Raw genomic sequence first — 19,388 nt, forward strand, 5'->3', positions numbered from 1 at the left:
TTATTTTGTATAACTCCTTGATTTTGATAATGTACTTCTGATATTCTTAAACAGAGATTAATTTCTTAGTAAAGTCTTAGAAAGTGCTGTTTTCATTGTTTTCCAAATTCATTGTTTTAAATTTTTATTGTGATATTAAGTGTGCATTTGTTTAAATATAAACAAAACGGATTGTTTAACCTAAACTGTTATTGATTTCATAGAGGGCAACAATATAGTTGAACTTCCTCCGGTTTTATATGAATGGGCATTTTATAGTCTGGTATCAAAGTTAAGAATGAGTGCTGAGCAATTCATGCATGCTTGCATGCATACTCTTTTTTTCGCTCAACATATCTTTATTGAAGGCCTTATATTTACCAGGAGAAATTATATGATAAGCAGTTCCCAATTCAAATATGTATTTTGTTTTAAAAGTTTATTGCAAATGTGAACTAACAAAGAACACCTATTTGAAATTCAAAACACCTCCAAAATTGATATAAATAGTAGGCTTTGCAAAGCTAACTCATTAAAAAGTCAGTTAACTTATTATAAGGACATACTCTAAAACAAAATCAAACCCAGCGTACAACACTTAGTGTCCAAAGCCATGATGCTCAGATCTCTGAAGTGCAGACTTTGTATTCTCACCAAATTAGTATTCATTGTTTCTGAGCCATTTATTTTTTCTGACCTACCAGGATGACAAGAGAAGGTAAGCATTGGAGAAAAAGAAACACGAGGGAAAGTGAAGGTACAGTAGAGCACTGCCTGTATAGCTTAGGTTTAGGACTTATAAAAATTGAAGCATTTTAAAACTAGTGCCAAAGTTTTAGCTTTACAAGAAAGATTCATCAGTTTTATATGCCTGTCAAGCTTGAGATTTTATTCCCCTTAGAATATCGTCACTCTGTCTAACAAAACAACAATTATTCCCACTCCCATGATTAAATCCACAAAAAAGACCATTTGCTGAATGGAAGGCAGCAGTATTGTAGCATCTGTGATAGACTTTGCATCTCAAATTAGCAGCCCCGCTTTGCGTTCTTATCACCAGAGCACGTCTCTTCTACTCCACTTATACCTATCACCACCACCTGCAGTGCACAGATGGTAGCTTCTCTACACCCCTCCTCTTGCTTGGCTCTTCTGTTGCTACAATTAAAAGTTAATATCAGGTTCTGATTTCTTCAAATATAAATAAAATATTTTTGGGGTCCTGGAAGCATACTTATGATATAAGTATAATAAAACTAAGTTTGGATGCTGTTTTAAGATATACCTTAGATTATAGAAAGGTGGTATGCACCAGCCAAGTTATCACATCTCTAAGTTGTTTAAACAGTTACAGATCTTCAATCACTTCACTTTTTCAACCATAAATTGAGTAAATCTAATGTCTATGGCAATTCTAGCCATAAAATTTAAGTATATAGTATTATGATCTTACTTTTTCATTATTAAAACTTCTTTTATTATAATAGTATAAGTCTATGGCAGTAAACACTGAATTCTTGTAGTAAATTTTACATTGAAAACTGTGCAGATATTGTATAGCTTAAATAATATAACTAAAGATTTACAGTTTTTATCCCCTTTAATTTTTCCACTAAAAATTCATTGTGTACCTGTGTGTGTTCTAAATCTTATCAGATCTTTTTTAAAAATAAAAGTTACTACTTATAGGTACTTTTACTACTTGCTATGAATTAAAAATAAACACTTGGATAATTTTATTTTGTGTGAAAAAGTGTTTCATATTCATTATACAGTTTGCCGATGCCATTTGTATTCTTTGTAAGAATCCATTACTCCTGCAAGTTCTATTCCTGCATGTTTTCCAGGATAATCCTATAGGCACTTTGACCCCATGGTCTGTAGATTATCATTATATATGCAAACATAGGATGACTTAGGGAAGATAGCTAACGATTTTCCAATAGCCAATGTCTGGGAAGCGTTTACATCAAGAAACATATATACATGATGGGAGCCTGACACTGAGGATGTAAATGAGTTTAGAATCACTTAATGTTCATATTTCTCCCCTAGTTCTGACTCTTCTCTACATTTCAACTTTTCACAAATAGAAATCACAAAACCATGAAACAATGCAGCACCTACAGACTGTTAAGATTTTTTTCCTGTTACAGCTTTCTGTAATATTTTTAAAGTATTTTGCCTTACAGTAGTCTAAGAATCTGAAAGTTATTTGCATGCATCCTATCTATGAGCACCTTCTTTTGAGAGAAGTATCTCATAAGATGTACGTTTTGAATATCTCATCTTTGTCCCATGTCGACTTATTGTATTCCCCCTTACACACACACACATACACACACTCATATACACATAAACACACATGAAGAAAACGTAGGTGAATTCATCATGCTGATTTGAATGTATGAAAAAAATTTTAATAATACAGAATCTAGAAGATATAAACTATTAATACCTTGAAATTAGATTTTAAAAATCTCGGCATAAAAATATAATGAGAAGAGTCAAAAGACAAATGAAAAAGAGTGAATGTACACTTGCAACATTAGTCATAAATGAATAGCCGATATCAATAATCCATAATGTGCTTATATAAATGTGGAGAAAATAAACACAGGTAAAAAATGAAAAGATATAAACAGATAATTTAAAACAAGTATGAAAATTACCTGTACACATAGGATTTTCAACCTCACACATCATAAGTGAAATAAAAATTAAGTGTCCTGAGCAACTATTTCTCATGTATTAAAGTAACCAAAAATAAAAGTTTGACAACATGTCAAGTTGATAATTAAGCACCGTCATACATTGCTTTTAAAATGCAAAATGTTTTAACCTTATGAATATGAATTTGACCACATCTAACATAATAACTCTACATGCTTTACCATTCAGTCCAATCATCTCCAACAATAGGAAAATACATTTTCACAGGTTATGCATTATGTATAAAAGATTGAAAAAAAAGAGCAAAGACAGTGTGCTGATTTTTATGTTGAAAAGAAAAGGAAACAAGAAAACATGCATTTACCTGAATATTTTTGCAAAATAAAAATATATATATAGTAAGAAAAACCTAGAAACTAATTAAATTGATAACCTAGAGAAGAAAGTGGAAAGAGGGTTGAAATGACTGAGGGTGAGGTACATCCCTAAAAAGAACTTTTAAGTATGTAAGTTTAAATTTTGGTAATATGTTAATGGCTTAATAATCAAGAAAGTAATAGAAAATAAAATGCAAAGAAATTAAAATCCTAACATGGATAAATTCTATATTAAAAATAGTTTTGCTTTAGTAATGTAATCTCCAAGTAAAATTTATCTCTACAAAGTGCTTACTTTCATTCAAGGTTTAGTATTTTTCGTTGTATAACTCTTCATTTTTTTTTAAGTTTATTAGAGTAACATTGGTTAATTAAATTATATAATTTTCAAGTGTACATTATAATTTGACATCTGTATATTCTATTGTGTGTTTACCACCCAAAGTCTAGTTTCCTTCAGCTATCATATATTTGATCTCCTTTATCCACTTCACCCTACCCCTACACCCTTATATTTGACCCTCTTTACCCTGTCTTCCCCAATCTTTCTCCACCCACTACCCTCTGGTAACCACAAATCTATAGTCCATGTCCATGAGTCTCTGTTTGTTTGTCCTGTTCATTTTGTTGCTTTTAGGTTTATATCTCACATATAAGTGATATCATGTGATTTTCAACTTTTTCTGTCTGGCTTATTTTGCTTAGCATGATTATCTCGAGGTCCATTCATGTTGTCTCAAATTGTCTGAATCCTGATGTATTGGCTATATTTATAACATGCAAGGTCTACGATAGCTCAATTTAATAGAAATCTGGAAGTATTTAGCTCATCAGTATCATTATTAAGCAGACTAACTATTCTGATCATGCTGATTAAAAAAAAACATTTGGCATATTTCATTGAAACTCTCAAGTACACAAATACCACACATTATGACAATAAGTTTCACAGCTCTATTAAAAGTGTTCAGTAAAATAAGTTGCTTATCACTGTTTAAAACTCTGAAGTTTGTCTTCTGATTCTAAAAGTACGCACAAAGTTTTATTATTATATTTCCCACTTGCCTATCTTTGTAAATGTGTACTGTTCTCATTTTTTTCCGCTGCAAAGGTAGCAGGCACATAAATCTTGTTATATTTGCAAACCTCATGTCAGCATTAAATATGGTAAACAATATTTCTATATTTGAAAATGGCCTTGCTGAGACAAAGAAAGAACCAGAGGCAATTAAACACTTTTTTTCTGGGCTCTGCTTAATAAAAGGCTTTATTTTTTCATCTCTGTGTTTAATATGGGAATAAAAAGAAAATGAGATGAGCTAATATTAATGAAATCCTTAAGTAAGTAGTGGAGGTGAAACGTTCAACAAGCAATAGAAAACTCAATATTGAGGAAAAAAGAAAATGTGATAATGAATGGTTATCTACATATTAGCTCTGATGGATTAGAATACATCATTAATAACATTGAGAGCTCAGGTTCAGTTTTCACACGAGTTTTACTTTACATGATAACAAGAAACTCTGTTCTGTCATCTTAGATCTTTCAAATATGTATAATTTTTTAAGTCAGAAAGGCAAAGCAATTGTGTGAGGGCCAATTAGCATTTCTTTGAAAATCTATCGAACACAACATTTTGCTATAATGTTGCAGCAGGAAAATGATGATATAAAATAGTTTTTCAATCCACACAACTTAGAAGATCAGACAAGTGGGAAAAACAAAACAAAACAAAACAAACAAAACAAACAAACAAAAAAACAAGCTGCTAGAGCTGAGGAGAACTTGTTAGGCCCATAAGTGAGGAATGCTCAGCTCAGCTACAATCTGGAAGTGATTCTTTCTGTCAAGAGAACTTTATTATATCTCTTCATTACTGAATGGCTTTAATTTGTATAAATTGTCTCTGAAAAACCTGCCACTCAGCAAAACATTATTAAATAAACTACAATTTTATTATTTTTTATCTTGATACATTTTCATTATTACAGAGAAGTTACCAAATAGAACGAAGAACTGTATACACTTTACCCATGTTAACTTTTTGCTCAGTTGCTTATATATCTCCATCTCCAAACATATACGCACATTATTTTTCTGAATCATGTAATAGAAATCTGCAGATATTATATTCCATATTCTATAAACACTTCAGTATTTTTTATACAAATGTTAAACTCAATCACAAGTCCAAAATCAATTTGAGAAGGGAGCACACAGAAGTATAAATACTAAAAGTCATATTTTGTAGCCTCCAACATGACAAACAACCACATTAACATAACACTTTTCAATATAAGGCCAGTCACTTTGAAAAAAAGAGACTTATTCATAGTAGCATTTCTTTTTCTTCAGGATATTTTTGACGGGTGGTAAAGCTTAATGGTTCCGCAAACTAAAAGTCCCTGAGGATTTTACAAAACTGTAGATAACTACCAATTCTGGTTCCATTATAACATTATTAAAACTGAAACCTCTTGTTGAATTCATATCTGTGGTGCACTTATTTTTCCTTTGTTGTTTTTTGACCCAATGTTATGTTTTCAGGTCTGATGAAGCAGCTGACTAACCCTATATCATTTCTTATACACCAAGTACTCAGACAGTAGACTGTATTATTGAAGCAGAGTTCATTTAGTTATTCATATCACAATGGATTCATGGATGCCTATCACATTTAATGAGTTCCAACCCATTACCATTATTATTTTCAAACTTAGAATGTCCTATATTTGGTCTATGGAAATTCATTAAGCTAGCTTTTGTGACTTTTGTCATGGCCCAATCATTCTTTGAGTTCTTATTTTCAGGTATAAAATATATTCCACTCTCATCTTGTACTTTCCCTCCCCTTGTACTAGAAACTGAAATTTCTTCAAGGAATCCTGGTTTATGGACAATTGTGAAGAATTGTTTTTGGAAACAAAAATTTTGACCTTGATATGTTCTTTTTTTTTTTTTTTTCAATTTGCTGCATCCATGTCCTTATGGTGGACTGAGTGAGCTAACACACACAGAGAGCTATCTATCATCTATCTATATCTATCTATCTAATCACCTATCAAAATAAATGAGCACACTGATTTCTCTAATTCCATATTTGTAGCTAACTCCTTGTTTCCAGACAAGGAGAGACCAGTCTCCTGTTTTTCTCAATCTGCTGAATTATACGATGTATTTCACAGTATGCAACCAAGCACTGGCACTGTGCTTGGAAACCCTTCTCTATTTGTTTGGGTTCTGACAACTCTTGCTGGGATTCTGCAACTCCACCACTATCAAACGCCTCACTCTACTTGTACAGTGACACCCCAATACAAGGCATCTCCTCCATCATGCAAATTTTCTCATCAACTCTAGCTTGGAAAAATGCATGGATGCCTCATACCTCAAAATAACTGGACACCAACACCTCACTCCTTAACCTCCCAGGGAGAATAACCACTTCCCATGAGTTTGCACTCCTTCACTGATTCACATATCGTCTTCACACTTCACACCCCATCACTGCCACCCAACCCTGTACTGATGCCCTATAAACGCTGCTGGACTCCAATATCTGCACTGCTTAAATAAACGATGTGCTTTATTTCAGAAATTATAGTTCCTCCAAAACTGAAAATTGACTGATGACTTAAAACACTCTTCACAATTAAAATACTGATATTCTTAAACCTTTTAAATTTTAAACACTTAAAAGAAAAAAAATGATAAAACTACTATTAAAACTTTATTACTCAGATTGCATTAGTTACAAATGTTCTAATACACATGGGTGTACTTTGTTTTTTTTTTCGTATATGGGCCTCAGTTACATATAACTAAGTTGTTGAAATCTTTTGTTCATGTTACAATCTCATTTAACCCCTTGCATTGTCTTGGTGTCATTATGTATCCAGACTGGTTATCTTGTTTTTATAAGTCGGTAAGTACCAGTAACCTCGCTGTAAAATTTGACCTACCAGCTCAAGGTGCGTCATTATCCCCTCAGCTTTTCACCTGAGAAACCATCTTGAATCTTGCACTTATTGTTATACAGTTTTAATACATATATATATATTTGTTATTAAAAAGAACATATCCACACAGTTGAGCTAGCTCCGCAACTCTGGGTATGATTTTCCATAAGACTTAGAGTTAGGGCTTTCCTATTAAATAAGCTGATACTTCGGATATGTTTAATGAACCATTATTTAGAACCAGAGACAAAAATGCCATGTAAGTCTATCTTTGCAATTTGTATATTTCTCTTCCAGGTGGGAAAGCCCTTCCCATGTACCTTCAATTTGGGAATCTCAATTATTTCCCCAAAACATGTCCGTATTGAATATCATGTTTTTATATTATATACTGTTATATTTAAACTTCGGCTGTCTTCTGAGTGTTCTCATTTTAGTAAATATAGCTCAATATAAAATTGCTTATTTTGAGTTTGGTTTGCTGTGGTTTGATTTAATCTAAATATTTTATGGTCCATTATGATATCTCGAATTATCTTTAATTATCATTGCTCAACATTACTGACATACTGTCACAATCAGTAAGTCCACGTATTATCTTTACCCATTTTATAGTTCTTAGGATAGTATTATGGATATGTGGCATAACCAGCTATTTTATAAGTCTGTCCAATTCAACACCATATCGATTAGTTCTGAAACAGACGTATAAATCAGTAGAAGAGAATATAAAGTATGGAAATAAAGTCATCACTATTGTGACGTGGTCATGAAATATTTTTGACTTCTTAATCTATCTTGACAGTGTATATGTAATATTGGCTGTTTACTATATTTCTTAATTTCATACTTTATATCAGAATATATTCACAAATTATACATTATATTACTATTTTAGCATTAAACATGAATTTATTAAAATGTAATTTTTTTAAATGTAAACATATAACTTATTGATTAACTTTCAGGCTTACTTTAAATTTCCTATATCAAACAATAATTTGACTGTTTAATCTTAGGATACAAGAAACTTCCCTGTGATAACAATAAACGATCTAATAATATTAATAAGTGATGAGTAGCTAGTTTTAAAATAGAGTCTCCTTCAGGAGACCATTCTTCAAATATTCAATATTCATAGACAGCAAGCATATCACAATATTTATATTAAGAGCAAGCGTTTTTGTGAGATTTAAAATTTGGCTCACTCTGTGAATTTTGTTATTCTAATTTGTTAGTTAACATATCAAAGTAGTGTATAGTTGCTCTCCCTTTTCCTCTTCTCTTTCCATTCCTGAACACTTCAACCCACAAACCAGTAGGTGAGATGGAATAAGGCAGGTGCTTATGTGTGTGGGTGTGCGGATGAGGAGTCAAACTGCTCCACAATAAGGAGTCAGAGCCCAAGAAGAGTGAGGATGACTCAAACAAAATATACAGCCCAGCAAAGCCTACTGGTACCAGAAGAGAATTAGCCAAGAAACCAGTCTTGGGTAAGGGAGATGGAGAGGTGGCAGCAGCTACCTAGCTCAGAGTATTGGAACTGGAGAATGGTGAGAAGTCTCACCATTTGGAAAAGGGTGGAGCTTGGCTTAGAATATAATATACAGAGGAGTAAAGAGGATATCCATGGTGGGCTAGTAGCCCTGAATAGGGAGTCAATACACAAGTGGACGTAGTGAGAACATCAAAGTAAGGGAAATAGTCCACTATTGGGCTGTAGAGCCCAAAAAGTATGAGAATGACGTGCAGAGAGGAGTGGGTAAAAATGGAGAAAACAAAAATGAATTGTGTTGTTGGATTCAAATTGGAATTATCTTTGTAAACTCGTAGATTACAATATATCAAGATAGATATAGAAATAAATGTGAATATGTACGTATGCACATGTGTATATGTGTGTGTATATTCCTAGCTCTGTCCACAGCAATGCTTCTATGAGTAGTGACACATCAATAGCAATGAGCACACCTAGCACCAAAATCTTACTTTCTGTACTCTATTCTCCACTAAAATAATCCAGGACTCCTTACAGAAATGACTCATTCTAGGAGTGAGGCCAGGAAAGTACAAAATGAGACTGAGGTATTTTCTTGGCCAGAAAATAAAGAAGAGCCCAAAGAATGATGAGTGCAAGTAAAGGAATATAGAATTCAATTTAAAGAGATTCTCAATGTGAAAATTTGAATGTCAAAATGATTCCATTAATGGATTATACCCCATTAAATAAAACAGTTCATAAATCTATACTAATATAAATCAGTGAATAAATAGAAAGTTTGATGAAGTGTCAGACTATCTCCATTCCAAGTACTTATATATATAAAGAAAGGGAAAAAAATAGTAACTTTTAAATAGATAATACTAGTATGTGTCATCGTAATCAAGTGCTCAAAATCAAAATCAATACACAAATAATGAGGCGAATTAAAATGGTGTGCCCTTGTAGGATTGGATGTGAAGGACACAACATCACATCTTTGTTATACCTGCCAAAGATGCTTAATATGAAACAAATTATGATGAAATATCTACCCAAATTAAAGGGCATTATTCAAAACAACTGGCTTTTAATCATGAAAAAGTCAAGGAAAAACTAGGAACTATTCCAGATTGAATGAAACTAAAACGACATAACAAATAGATGCATACGTTTAATTTTGGACTGTATCCATTTCTTTTAATGAATGTTACCAGAATAATTTAAAAAATTTGAAAGGTCTCCGGGGTAGATATTTGTTAGTGCGGAGCTGATCGAGAAGGGAAGGTTTTGGTGGTGAGACACTGTCCAGTTGGAAGAATGCACGAGGGGCCGACATGAGAATGAAATGCCAGGCACCAATTTTATTGGGAGAGCGCACTTCTGCTTCTGCTCCCTAGGGGACTGCATGGGCTCCACATATATCAGAGTACAATAGTGGCATTCTGCCACACATGCGTGATACATAAGCTGGATCATGCTTACATGAGTTAGGCACAGGCGCCTACTAATGTAACATTCTAAGTCCAGGGTCCTATTCCTGGCCACGAGCCTGGATCACAGCCAGACCTGGGACCAGCCAGTCCTGGGACACACAATAGGAGTAATATATTAATATCAATCCCTGATCTTTATGTTTGCATTTTGGTAAGATTAATAAGACATATATACAAAAATGTTTTTGCACGTGGGCATGATGTCAGCAACTTGTTCTTAGATGATTGAGAAACAAAAAGGTTATTTGTAATGCATTGCCACATTTATTGATTTTGAGATCATTTCAAAATATTTTTAAACATAAAAACATAATTGGGTCACAGCCACACACAGATTATCATACATAATTTTATTTATTTTGTTACTGCAAGACAGGAGAAAATGCTCCTCCAGATTCACTTTGCTTGATGGGTATAGAAAACCATTTTCCCCAAAACACATGTAAGTGTTTAATTAAGTTAATATTCTCATTATAATTTCTTAATACTTGATAATAGAAAAAATAATTCACAGATGCAAGTTCTAACTGGATACATTATTTTCACCTTTCACTGTTCATAAGAAATAAAAAAACCGTGTAGTATTATCAAAACTTATTGATTCAGAATTTAATCATAACCATAAAATGGCATAAAGGCACATTAATGGTGGTTAAAATCAAATAAAGAAAAACAATTTGTAAGTTAATGCCTTTGAAAATTAGACAACATTTTATCCTTCCTTTTAGAGGGAACTTTTGATATTAACTTGAAGACAAAAAACTGGAAGTTGATAATTTATTTTCTATGACCAGAAGGACATCATTCATTAAAATAATCTATCAATAGTTGGTATAGATTATTAGCAGTATTAATTCCAACATCATCATTTCTCCTACATAGAAATTAATTTCAGAAAATGATATTCCTAATTTCCCACCACTCATTAGTGGCAGAAGCGGAACTAATGATAATAATAATAGCTTTACTTAGTGATGCTGTTTCATGGTGTACAGTGCTGTCCCATTCATTTACTTAGAGTCACAATCACCCTATACGATGGATAAGTATCCTCATTTTATACACAAAGATATTAATTCTAAGAATGTGTTGAAAAAGCTGTCCAACATCAGAAGCAAAATAGAGGATCCTGCATTTGATATCTAACTGGACTGGCCTTCAGAAACCATGAATAACTTCAACTTGTTGCATTGTTTCATTACTCTCGCCTACTGCACACCTTAAAAGGATATTTTATGTATCTTTAAGGGCCTTTTAAAGTAGTCACTTAATTGATTATTGATGATCTTTAAACTATTATTGAATTATGGGAGTTGACCATAAATCTTTATTGATCAGATACCTCTGTCTCTTGTATCACATGAATGTTAAAAATACCACTTGGAAAAATCTTTGGGTAATTAGAGAAAGAGAAGTTACATCTTGTATCTGTAAACATTTAATATAACTATGTATCAAAACAGAGGGTGTAAACAGGTATTAGGGCAGCATTTTCACGGTAACACTCATCCTTTTCAAATGCTTCTCCATAACGATATTTCAGCCTGAATATAATGAAACATTGTATGCCAATTCCCTTTCTTCTTTTCAGTTTTCAATTGTCAGTCAGGGATCTTCCTCCAAATGACTGTATATATGTTTTTCAATCAAGAGCTACCCATATCACAAAACTGTAGTAGTGGTTGTTTTGAGAAATGAAATACAATATTTCAGTTAAAATCATTTGCCTTTCAGTATAATTTTCTAAAAAGTAAAAGAAGAAATTTTATTAAAATAATTGTTTTTCTCTCCTTAATGGCAATCAGGAGATTAAGAATAATTTCTGAATCATTATAAATTCTCTGATATTAGTTTTCTATTGTTACACAATATTATCACAGACTATTTTCACGGACTTAGTGACTTATGAAAACACATAATTAAGTCACAGTGACTGTGGGTAAGAGTTTGGGTATGGCTTAGCTGCATCCTCTGATTCAAGGTCTCATAAGGATGAAATTAACGTGTGTGCTGAAGCTGTGGTCTCATCTGACACTTGACTCAGGAATGATCTGCTTCTAAGTTCTTATGTGTTTGTTTGCAGGATTTAGTTACTTCGAAGGCTGTGAGACTGAGAGCCCCATTTTCTTGCTGAGCATTGGCTGGAAGCCACCTTCAGCACCTTGCCGTGCAGCTGGCAATATGGCAGTTTGCTTCTTCAAAACCATCAAGGAAGAGGGATCATCATAGCAACAAAGATTACAATATTACAAAATCTACTCATGTACTTATAGAAACACTGATCCATCATCTTTCCTTATTCTATTGGTTACTAATAAGTCACAGACCCTGTCCACACTCAGAAGAGGATCACGCAAGGGTATGAACACCAGGAGTCAGAAATCATGTGTGTAACCCTAGCACCTGTCCTCCACAGACCACCTTCTGAACTCGTTATTCACATCCCTTCCATGTGCAAAATACATTCACCCTCTTTTCAATGTGACATTCATGAGAGACTGATCCTGTTAAAGTATTAGCTGAGTCCATGATCTCATCACCTAATAACATTGGATCTAGGTATGGATGAGGCTCTTTATGAGTAGCTCCTTTGTAAAATGAAAGAAACAAGTTATCTCTAAAATGTAGAGACAAGTGTTCTGTCCCCTGCCTTACACACCCAATATGCAATGGTTGAACAGTCATTATGGGACCACCTACAGGCATTCCTATTAAAAAGGAGGAAATGGAGAGAAGTAGTCACTGGTTCTAAAAATTCTGAAATCCAGTCCTGTGAATGGTGGAATTTCTTGATTATGCAACGAGGTCAATGAAAACTCTCTTTTGCTTTTAGCTGTACATTTTTGTTCTTGTCTGATTCTTACTTTTAATGAGAATTGCAAGAAAGGGATAAAGCATTTTCTTTTCCAATTTGTTTAATTGAAAATAAAATAACGGCTCCCTTCTTCTTTCTCCATTGTATTCTGTATATGCCTATATTATAGGGTATTTTCTAAATTGAAAAAGCAAAACTCATGGCATGGAATCATAACAATCAAATTTTCATTTAAAGTATGGCTTACCTTTTTTCATGAAACTAAGCTGGCAACAGGCCACATGTTAATTGGGAAAGAAATAGACATCTTTTCATTCAACTTGCTTTGTAGAAGCTATTTACGATCCTACCAAAATTGATGCTGGAGGAGGGAGGAGAAAAAATTATTATTAAGGTCATAGTATTAGTCATAATACAGAGATTCATTTCTTGAACCTAGGAGATATTTAACACATATTCTTTCTTCCATGGGCCTCAGTGTCTGCCCTAGGACAGTAGATCCCACAGCCTGCTTTGCAGTATAAGAATTTAATTGCCATAATAGGACATCCTTTTGGACAAAATTCCTTTTGAGAATGACCTCAAGTTGACATTTGAGGTCATTCTTGGTATTAAAATCTCTAATCTACTTCCCAGATCAAACATTCTTTTCTATTATAGGTCACTTTATCTTTTCTCATGGTTCAGGGAAGCCCTATCTGCAGCTTGAGTCATGGGACACGTATACTAACAGATTCCCTTGGGCCCAGTGTGACTTACAGAAATCCAGTGGCAATGACAGCATAGGGAATACAGTCAATAATATGCTAATAACTACATATGATGTCAGATGGGTACTACACTTATGGAGTGATTACTTTGTAAGGGATGAAAGTGTCTAATCATTATATTGTACATGTGAACCTTATATAAGATTGTATCTCAACAGTAACTGAAAAATAAGTTTTTAAAAAAGTGTCTTATGAACTATAATCAGTATGCTTTGCAGTAGATTCCAAGAACTTATTCTCTTATAACTGGAAGTTTATATCCTTTGACCAGTATCTCTCCTTTCCCCATAATCCCCAGTCACTGGTGACCATCATTCTAGCCTCTGTTTCTATGACTTCAGTTATTAAATTCCACATATAAGTGGGATCATACAGTATTTGTCTTTCTCTAATTTATTTCACTTAGCATAATGCCTTAACGGTCTATCTATATTGTTGCAAATGGCAGGATGTCCTCTTTTCTTTTGTCTGAATAAATCCCATGCATATACTACATCTTTTTCTATTCATTCACTGACGGACATTTCAGTTGTTTCCATTTCTTGGCTTCTGTAAATAATGCTGCCATGAACTTGGGGGTGCAGGTATCCATGGAGGTCCTGATTTCATTTCCCATGAACATATAGAGTGGGACTGCCAAGCACACGATAGTTCCAGTTTTAATTTTCTTAGGAACCTTCATACCGTTTTCCACAGTGGCTGCACCAATTTACATTCCCACCAAGAGTGCACATGGGTTCCCTTTGCTCCACCCTTAACAATATGTGTCATTTCTTGTCTTTTGATAATAGCTAACCTAACAGGTGTGAGGTGACTTATCATTGTGGCTTTGATTTGCATTTCCCTAATAATAAGTAATGTTAAGCACCTTTTAATGTACCAGCTGGCCATCTGCATGTCTTCCTTGAAAACACGTAGATTTAGTTCCTCTGATAATTTTTTAGTTGGATTTATTTCTTCCATTGAGTTGTATAAGTTCTTTATATCGTTGTACTCATTTTTGATTTTTATCTTGTGTTATATTATTATTGATTGATATTGCTTATTTTTGAGCTTTATACAATAGTATCATATTGTGTGTTTCATCTAGGACTTGATTTTTAACCTATAAGGCAATTTACCTTAGATTTAACTAAAATCACTTAAATCTAAAGAAAATGGGAATCATTCAAATATATATGATACTGAGGTTTTAGTTCTACACACAAATGATATTTCATTTATTTAGGTTATATTTAATATGCTTATTTTTAAAATAATAGTCAATATTCAGGGTTTGTACATTACTTTTTAGATTGACTGTCAGACTTTCAAGTTTTGGATCTCCTGAAAATGAAGTCCCTTAAAAAATCTACTTCCCTGCTGCCTATTACAGTTACTTTTAATATGACTTTTACATATTGATATTCATGGACATCTCATGACACATTACAGTGTTGTCTGTAAAACAAGTTTATGGTTTTTTTGTTTTTGTGGGTGTTTACTAGGTGTCATAAGTACTACCCACTTGGGAATAGTCTCTTTTTCCCTTTGATGGTTAGATTTAATTACAGATTCTTAAATTCAGTTTCAGTGAATGTAAATGTTAACTGCTGTGACCAACACTTCTTGGTATTCTTATTTCGTTATTATTCTGCTTTCTCATGACATCAGGTTGCAGCAAAAGACTTCAGCGCAATCCTGTATTTTCCTTCTCACTATTTTTAGGAGAAGGTAGGAGATTCTTGAATAGTTTCATTGTTTCTTTAACACTCCAGTATTTTATTAAAAAGCATGTTATCCCCAGGAAAAATTAGTTTTGGAGCATTCGGTCCTTCAGAGTACTTACTTCATAATACCCAGAACTAGGTATCATATTACATTTTAACGTAACAAATGACATTCTAAATTCAGGAAGTCCACGTACCATCTAATGTCTCCACTGAAAAAAAAGGAAAATATATATGCATCCTTAAAAAGTATATTCTTAGAAGTTCTTTATGAATGCAATTTTTTACATGGCTTTTCCCCCTACTCTCATGGGATAAAGGTTGACAAATGTAAGGTTTACCAAATAACATAAAATTTGTAAACAGATAAAAGTCACTATAATAATTACTCATTTTAGTTAATAAAAAATATAAATTAAATACCTAAAAAGTATCATGTATTTCTTCTATATATTTGCTCAGAAACATGTGTTTCATTACATTAAGAAGTTAATGTCACAGTAAAAGAAAATGTATAATTTATTTAGTGGGAATTTTGTGAATAAAATGCATATTAGATTCCCTCCAGATGTATTCATGTCTTATTACAAAAATTTACCTTTTGAAAGGGAACTAAAATGTACTCTTCATTCATTTTGCTTTTTATATATTTGAGTCCTAAAACTAATTCTGTCTATTTTTACCATATCCAAATCTGTGGCATAACAAATTTTAAAAATTACAAAGGAGATATCACTCTAAAATATATTTTTGGTAAGAATGTTCCAAGCACATTATAATGCGTTTTGAGCTGTAGCCATTCATTGCAGTGTAACAGCACCTTGAGGGAATTTTAGTGTGTGTTCTATTTAGTAGTTTGATCAGCATATATCATCATTTTCAGCTCAGCATGTAGACAGAAATAAAACCATAGCTACATAACATGTGTGTCATTTCTGGAGTTAGCTCAGATCCTTGGGGTTTTATATTCTGATAATTTTTTTGCTAAATTACTCTTTTGGCATTTTAGAAAGTTGAACTATCTCTCATCTAGTGTTTTCAGGATGAACTTGTTAAATATGTTAACAAAAGACTTAATGTAATTAAAGAAAAAGTGACGCTGTGAGTTTTCCATATACAATAACAATGTGGAACATAAGTCAGTTTTTTAAAAATTATCCATCAGGCTTGTGTCATTAATATTCTCCTGAATGCCACAGTAAATATATATTTAAATATGATAGCATTGTTCAAGATAGCATAATTTAAAATTCTCTATCTATCGTATATAACAGTTACCATCAATAATTATCCTCTTTTACTGCAAGAAGATATTCTTTTTCACTCCAGGTAACTAATAAAAAAAATGTAAATTATGAACCATGAATACGCCGATTTGGTTTTGAAACTGACACTGTGTAAAATATTGACCATTACCCAAAGGAAAAAATTCAAATACACCAATAAGTTTTCCTTGTTGAAAACTTGCAGGCATTGTATAGAAAATATGCAGACACTGACAAAAGATTATAATTTAATAAAATGTTGCATAGAGTTGTGTTTTTCATTTTAATGAACATATGTAAATATGAACAATCTACTTTCAAGTCAAACCAAGAATGTAAAATAAAAAATTATGCAAGACTGGTTTAACACTACAGCAAGCATCTAGGCCATAAATAATTCTAAGAGTAATATTTAAATAGAAAATTAAAATGTCATTATTTATTAATTAAAAACACACAAACTGTGTGTGTGTGTGTGTAGAGACAGAGAGAGCTAGGGGACTGTGATGTTGAATCAGACAACTAATTTATAATTTTTTATCTTTGGAAAATTAATTCAGAGAATTTTAAAATAAACAATTATATAGAAAAACTTTAAATATATGAAACTCAAAGCACTAGTAAAATTAAGGTCAAGATAACCAAAATGAAGCAAAATATTGATATTAAATTATGCAAACAAGGAACTTAAAAAAAAATCAGAATTTTCAAATTTCCAAATAAGCAATCTGTTAGAACATATATATATAAATTTTTTAAAATGTGTGTGTTTGTATATATATATAGACATATATATAAAATATTATTTAAGACTATTGAAATAGTGTGTGTGTGTGTGTGTGTGTGTGTGTGTGTGTGTGTGTGTATAATTTTCCTCTACCTGCCCAAGATGCTGAAAAGAAAGGAGGCCAGGGGAAGAATATGGCCCTGGCATCTACTGTCGTGGAGAAGCAGAAGTCTAAGAAGGTGATAAATCCACTGTTTGACAAAAGATGTGAGAATTCTGTCATTGGACAGGACATCCAGCCAGAAAGGGCCCTCACCCACTTTGTCAAAGACTCTGCTTCATCCAGCTGCAAATGGCAAAGAGCTATCTTCTGTAAGCAGCTAAAATTGCCTCCCATGATTGCTCAGGTCACCTTTGGACTGTCAAATATCTACTCAACTGTTTTAGCTGGCTTATAAGTATGGACCAAAGATAAAGCTAGAGAAAAAGAAGAGACCACTGACTCAGGCTGACAAAAGAACTGTTGGCAAAGGAGGTGTCTCAACTCAGAGGCCATCTGCCCTTAGGGCAGGGGTTAGCGCTGTCATGACTTTAGCGGAGAGCAAGGCTGGGCTGGTGGTGACCACATCTGACACAGATCCCATGGAGCTGTTTGTCTTTCTGCCTGCCCTGTCTTATAAGGTGGGGGTTCCTTACTTACTGCATTATCAAGGAGAAGGCCAGGCTGGGACATCTAGTGCACAGGAAGAAGGCACAGGAAGACCTGTACCACATCATATCCACATAGGTTAATTCAGAAGACAAAGTTGCTCAGGCTAAGCTGGTGGAAGCAACCAGGACCAGTTCTAATGACAGATACGATGACCTGCCATCACTGGGCAGGCAGTGTATGGGTCTAAAATTTGTGGCTCATACAGCCATGCTGGAAAAGATAAAGGCTAAATAAAATACTTCCTACCAAATTGAGTTAAATGTACACTGTTGAGTTTCCTATCTATAAAAATAATAAAAATTCTTCTTTAAATAAAAATGTATAATGGCACCAAATGCTTGTTACAAATGGCAAAGAAAACTATTTAAGAAAAATATTTGATGACAGAAGGAAATCTAACCTTGGGTAGTGAACACATAATGCAATATATATAGGACATACTATTGAAATGTACACTTAAAACTTACTTGATTTTATGAATGTCATCCCAACAATTTTTAATAAAAAAAATACAATTGTTATTTGCAATTTTTTTTTTTAAAGACTATTGCAATAGGGTCAAGAGATAGAAGTCAATGCTGACTATAGCAAAGGCAGTTGGGATTTATAGCCAAAGAACAGAACGAAGTGATCAATGGATGGAAAATTACGAAGGGGAACTTGATTAACAGTAAGGAGACTCTTGCTAAACAAACTTAACAGGATTCTTACTTAAGACAGGCCAAGGTTTTAGCTATCAAAGGTAAAGAATGAAGACTTTTATAAGTATCAAGAATGAGAGCGATTCTGAATAAAATGGCTTAGCAGAATTCTTTGCAAAAACTGGATTCTGCAGGCCAAGAGCAACAGGCCAAGATTGAGGCCCGGTCAAAAGAGAAGTCAGTTAAACCTAACTAAAATTTGTCCAAGGAGAGAGCCTTTGTCAATTGTGTGTATGGGTATGTGTTTGTGTATTTTAAAATCCTTCTGTTAATGGCACTATTCAGTCCAGACATAATGGCTTTGAAGGTTCAAAAAATATTACAGAATAAAATGGAGAGGAAGGAAGGAAGGAAGGAAGGAAGGAAGGAAGAAGGAAGGAAGGAAAGAAAGAAAGATGTGAGGAAGAAAAAATAGTGAAGGAAAAAATTGAAATGAAAAGGAAGTGAAATAAATACTGATAACACTACACATAAAAGTGAGAAAAAATTTTTTTGCAGTTTCAGTTTGTTTTAGTTATGAATCTCTGTGTAATAATGTATGCCCAAACTTTAGAGGCTTAGAAGAACAATGCTGCTATCATTTTCCATGATTCTATGAGTTGACTAGTTATAGCTGGTTTAGCTGAGGTAACTCATGTGGTTGCATCAGCTGGGAGCTCAACTGGAGTTGGAAAATCAAAAATGGTCTTTGACATTTTGTCCTTCAATCATGAAAGGACAGAAA

At 33.2% G+C, this 19,388-nt stretch overlaps 1 pseudogene; it reads left to right on the forward strand.

Moving 5' to 3' along the window:
- Nucleotides 1–684: 684 nt before the first annotated feature.
- Nucleotides 685–18,197, forward strand: LOC120622143 (60S ribosomal protein L7a-like; annotated as a pseudogene).
- Nucleotides 18,198–19,388: the final 1,191 nt, after the last annotated feature.

Source organism: Pteropus medius, unplaced genomic scaffold (assembly GCF_902729225.1).
Source record: "Pteropus medius unplaced genomic scaffold, Ma_sr-lr_union100, whole genome shotgun sequence".
Taxonomy (NCBI): domain Eukaryota; kingdom Metazoa; phylum Chordata; class Mammalia; order Chiroptera; family Pteropodidae; genus Pteropus; species Pteropus medius.